The sequence below is a fragment of the Physeter macrocephalus genome, chromosome 9 (assembly GCF_002837175.3).
Source record: "Physeter macrocephalus isolate SW-GA chromosome 9, ASM283717v5, whole genome shotgun sequence".
NCBI classification, from domain to species: Eukaryota; Metazoa; Chordata; class Mammalia; order Artiodactyla; family Physeteridae; genus Physeter; species Physeter macrocephalus.
In genome coordinates, this window is record NC_041222.1 from 82172455 (window position 1) to 82178161 (window position 5707).

The window sequence follows — 5707 nt, forward strand, 5'->3', positions numbered from 1 at the left end:
CATCATTTCCACTCCTGATATTATCCGATTTCTGCAAATCTCATAAATCTGTGATGGTATCAAGGTGTAGTTTCACTTTGCATTTCCTGAACAACAGATGAGATTAAATATCTTTTTCGTGTTTATTTGGCACAAAGATTTCCTCTTGGTGAACTTTACTAAGTCTTTTTTGCATTTTTCTGCTAAATTGCCTCCTTTCTTCCTCTTAGATTAGTAGAAGTTCTTCATATAATCTAAATACTGGTCCTGTCTTCATTCCATGCCTCTAAAATAAACTGTTACTTTGTATCTAACCTTCTCACTCTTTTTACTGTGTCTTTTGATGTCTAAAATTCTGAATTTTAATATAGTCAAGTTTATCAGTCTTCTCCTGCATAGTTTTTTTGGCCTTAAATCCTTCCCTACCCAGAGTAATATTATCTTCTAAACTATTTACGGTTTTGACTTATATAAGTCAGCTTTTAATCTATCCCAAATTGATTTATGTCATATGGTGAAAGACACAGTCCAATGCCACTTTTCATATGAATAGCTGTCCCCAGCATTCTGCCGTACTCTTTCTCAGGAAAAAACTATCATTAAAGCATGTTTGCTTCTGTGCTCCTTATTGTTTCACTGATTTTTTTTTAAAACATCTTTATTGGAGTATAATTGCTTTACAATGGTGTGTTAGTTTCTGCTTTATAACACAAAGCACCGAGCTGATCTCCCTGTGCTATGCAGCTGCTTCACACTAGCTATCTATTTTACGTTTGGTAGTGTATATATGTCCATGCCACTCTCTCACTTTGTCACAACTTACCCTTCCCCCTACCTCACTGGTCTATTTAATTATACCTACACTAGTAACATTTTGTACTGGGTACAGCAGCTTTACAATATGTCTTAGTATTTGATAGAGAACGTCCTTCCATCTTGTCCTTCTTAAAATGTTTTTTAATTAATATTGGACTTTTGCATTTTTATGTAAAATTTAGAATCAGCTTTTGAAGTTCAAAAGAACTCAGTGGGATTTTGTTTGGTATTATATTGAACATATAAATTCACAAAGTGAGTTTTATTTATTTATTTATTTATCCTTTAAAATGTTTATTTATTTATTTGGCTGCGTTGGGTCTTCGTTGCTGCACGCGGGCTTTTCTCTAGTTGTGGCAAGTGGAGGCTACTCTTCATTGCGGTGCATGGGCTTCTCATTATGGTGGCTTCTCTTGTTATGGAGCATGGGTTTAGGCGTGCGGGCTTCAGTAGTTGTGGCACATGGGCTCAGTAGTTTTGGCTCATGGGCTCTAGAGCACAGGCTCAGTAGTTGTGGAGTACGGGCTTAGTTGCTCTGCGGCATGTGGGATCTTCCCGGACCAGGGATTGAACCAGTGTCCCCTGCATTCGCAGGAAGGTTCTTAACCACTGCACCACCAGGGAAGTCCTAAGAAGTGAGATTTAAAATACAGTTGTCCAACCTCTGAACGTGGTATATCACTTTATAATTTTGATTTAATGTCCCAAAGTTTTAAAAAACTTCTGTTTAGTTACCGTGAGTGTCCTTCATCATACTTATTGCAAAATATCTGCACCCTTGTATGCTAGATATATCTGCAGAGCTATTTCTTATATAGTTATGTCTCTTCTTTTTTCCACTATAGGTTAGCTGGTTTTATTTCTTTAATTCTTTTTATTCTGAGAACCAAATGTTAGACTTATTATCTATACGACTGGAATTTATTAATCTTTTACCTTTATTAAAATACTTCTGGTTTGTATCCCACTTCTGACACCCCCCCCAAATACTTCTCCTTTGTGTAGTCTTCCTTTAAACTTTCACACTTCATAAAAGAAATATATGTGTGCAAATATTCCACTATGCACAGTTTGACCTGTAGCCCAAAGGCTCCAATACATGTTTTATATTTTTAGAAATTTCTGTATATTTTGCAATTTTGATTTACTCTTTGAATTGTTTTTAAAAAGGTATATATTTATTTTGATTTTCAGATAGAAGGATTTTAGTTTTTCTCATAGTGTTTCCAATTTTTAGTTTTATGGAACAATAATAGTTCTACTTTGTGAAATCAATTGAGATTTTCTTTTGTTATAAAGTGTTTACACTTTGTGAGTGTTCCAATGTTACTTGAAAGGAAGTTTATTCTTTGTTTTTAGAGTATAGAGTTTGAAAGGCATATATAGAGTCACTTCATAAATTATGCTACTTATATCTTCTAAAGCAGGAGTTTCTGTAAAGGGCCAGATAGTAAATATTTTAGGTTTTATGGCCCATAGTGTGTCAGTTGCACTAGAGCACAAAAGCAGTCATAGATAATATATATAGGCATACCTTGTTCTATTGAACTTTGCCTTGCTGTGTTTTTTTACAAATTGAAGGTTTGTGACAACTCTGCATTGAGCAAATCTATTGGCACCATTTTTCCAGTAGCATTTGCTCATGTCTCCGTGTCACATTTTGGTAATTCTCCCAATATTTCAAACTTTTTCATTACTACTACATTTGTTATGGTGATTTGTGATCAGTGAACTTTGATGTTACTATAGTAATTGTTTTCAGGTGCTGTGAACAACACTCATATAAGACAGTGAACTTAACTGATAAACGTTGTGCCATGTTTTGACTGCTCCATCGACCGACCATTCCCCTATTTCTCTCCCTCTCCTCAGGACTCCCTATTTCCTGAGACACAAAATTATTGAAATTAAGCCAATTAGTAACCCTGCAATGGCCTCAAAGGGTTCAAGTGAAAAGAAGAATTGCATATCTCTCAAAAGCTCTTTAAATCTAGAAATGATTAATCTTAGTGAGGAAGGCATGCCAAAAGCCAACACAGGCTGAAAGCTAAGCTTCTTGTGCCAAACAGATAGCCATGTTGTGAATGCAAAGGAAAAGTTCTTGAAAGAAATTAAAAATGCTACTCTAGTGAACACATGAATAAGAAAGCGAAACAGCCTGATTGGTGATATGGAGAAAGTTCTAGTGGTCTGGATAGAAGATCAAACTAGTCACAACATTCCTTTGAACCAAAGCCTAATCCAGAACAAGGCCTTAACTCTTCAGTTCTATGAAGGTTGAGAGAAGTGAGGAAGCTGCAGAAGAAAAATTTGAAGCCAGCCGAGGTTGGCTCATGAGGTTTAAGGAAAGAAGATGTCTCCATAACATAAAAGTGCAAGGTGAAGCATCAAGTGCTGATGTAGAAGCTGCAAGTTTTCCAGACCTAGCTAAGATAATTAAGGTGGCTACACTAAACAACAGATTTTTAATGTAGACAAAACAGCCTTCTATTGGAAGAAGATGCCATCTAGAAATTTCATAACTAAAGAGGAGAAGTCAATGCCTGGCTTCAAAACCTCAAATGACAGGCTGACTCTCTTGTTAGGGGCTAATGCAGTTGGTGACTGAGTTGAAGCCAATGCTCCTTTACCATTCCAAAAATCCTAGGGCCCTTAGAATTATGCTAAATCTACTTTGCTTGTGCTCTATCAATGGAACAACAAAGCCTGGATGACAGTAGATCTGTTTAAAGTGTTTGCAGAATATTTTAATCCCACTGTTAAGACCTACTGCTCAGAAAAAAAAAAAGATTTCTTTCAAAATATTACTGCTCATTGACAATGCACCTGGGCAACCAAGAGCTCTGATGAAGATGTACAGTGGGATTAATGTTGCTTTCATGCCTGTTAACACAACAGCCATTCAAGGAGTAATTCCAAATTTCAAGTCTTATGATTTAAGAAATACATTTCATAAGGCTATAGCTGCCATAGATAGTGATTCCTCTAATGGATCTGGGCAAAGTTAATTTAAAAACCTACTGAAAAGCATTCACCATTCTAGATGCCATTAAGAACATTTGTGATTCATGGGAAGAGGTCAAAATATCAGCATTAATGGGAGTTTAGAAGTTGATTCCAACCTTCATGGATGACGTTGAGGGGTTCAAGATTTCAGTGGAGGAAGTAACTGAAGAATGGTGGAAATAGCTAGAGAAGGAGAATTAAAAGTGGAGACTGAAGATATGACTGAACTGCTACAATCTCATGATAAAACTTTAAGGAATGAGGACTTGCTTTTTATGGATGAGCAAAGTGGTTTCTTGAGATGGAATCTACTCCTGGTGAAGATGCTGTGAAGATTGTTGAAATGGCAACAAAGGATTTAAAATATTGCATAAACTTAGTTGATAAAACAGTGGTGGGGTTTGAGAGGATTGACTTCAATTCTGAAAGAAGTTCTACTATGGGTGAAATGCTATCAAACAGCATTCCATGCTACAGAGAAATCATTCATGAAAGAGTCAATTGTTGTGGCAAACTTCACTTTCTCTTATTTTAAGAGATTGCTACAGCCACTCTTACCTTCGGCAACCACAACCCGCATCAGTCAGCAGCCATCAGCATTGAGGCAAGACCCTCCACTAGCAAAAATTACAACTTGTCAGATGGTGGTTAGTATATTTTAACAGTAAAGTATTTTTGAATTAAGATATGTATATGTTTTTTAGATATAATGCTATTGCATACTTAATGGTCTACAGTATAGTGTAAACAGAACTTTTATATGCATGGGGAAACCCAAAAAGTCATGTGACTCACTTTGTTGCAGTATTCTTTATTTTTAATATTTCACAAAAAAATTATTAGAACTAATAAAACAGCTTAGCAAAGTTTGTTTGCAGAATATGAAATCAACATATATGCATCACTTGCATTTCTGCACATTAACAATGAACAATCCGAAAAAGAAATTAGGAGAACAATTCCATTTACAATAGCATCAAAAAGAATAAAATACTTAGGAATAAGCTTAACCAAAGACATGAAAGACTTGTACAGTGAAAACTACAGCGTTATTGAAAGAAATTAAGGAAGACATAAATAAAGGGAAAGACATCGCATGTTCATGAACTATTGTTAAAATGTCCATATTACACAAAGCTACCTACAGATTTAATGGTATGCCTATCAAAATCGCCTATTTTTGCAGAAATAAAAGAAACTACTCCAAAATTGATATGTAACCACAAAGGACCCTCAATAACCAAAGCAAACTTGAAGACCTCACACTTTCTTTTGAAATGAAGTTTCCTTGTTATTGTGGATTAAAAATCCCAAGTCCTAAAAGTCCATAAATTATCCTCCTACATTTATATTTTGGTTCATTCTCAGTGACAGGGCTTTCAGTGCCTGAGTGGCATTGAGAGCTCCTGCACTATCTGTAGCTTGGACATCTGTCACTGACATGGTGTGGGTATCTCAGAGCCTTGGCTCTTTTACCAGTTGATAAGTCCCGCATGAACCATGCTCAGAAGCGCCCCACGCTTGCTTGGTTTCATGCTCTGCTATTGCTGTCTTGAAATTCTTAATGATTTTATCTTTGAACTTACGTTTTGTAAGTAAAGTTTATGGGACAATAAAATATATGCATGAGCAGAGGAGACATGTGAAATATGTGTGTCTGCCACCATTCCTGCTGCCCCATTCACATATAGTTTTCACCCTGCTTATGGTGTGCTTTCCATGACATGCTTATTTGGTACCCATTTGGAGTCTTACTGAGTTCCACCAGAATTCTGTGCTACTGGTCACATCCAAGACTAAGGTGTTGTGTTAACAGCTCCGGGAGGCCATGCTTTCCATTTGAATCTGAACCTACTTCTAACACAGAAAGAAAGCAGTTGTTTTTTAAGAAACAAGAATGTCCAAG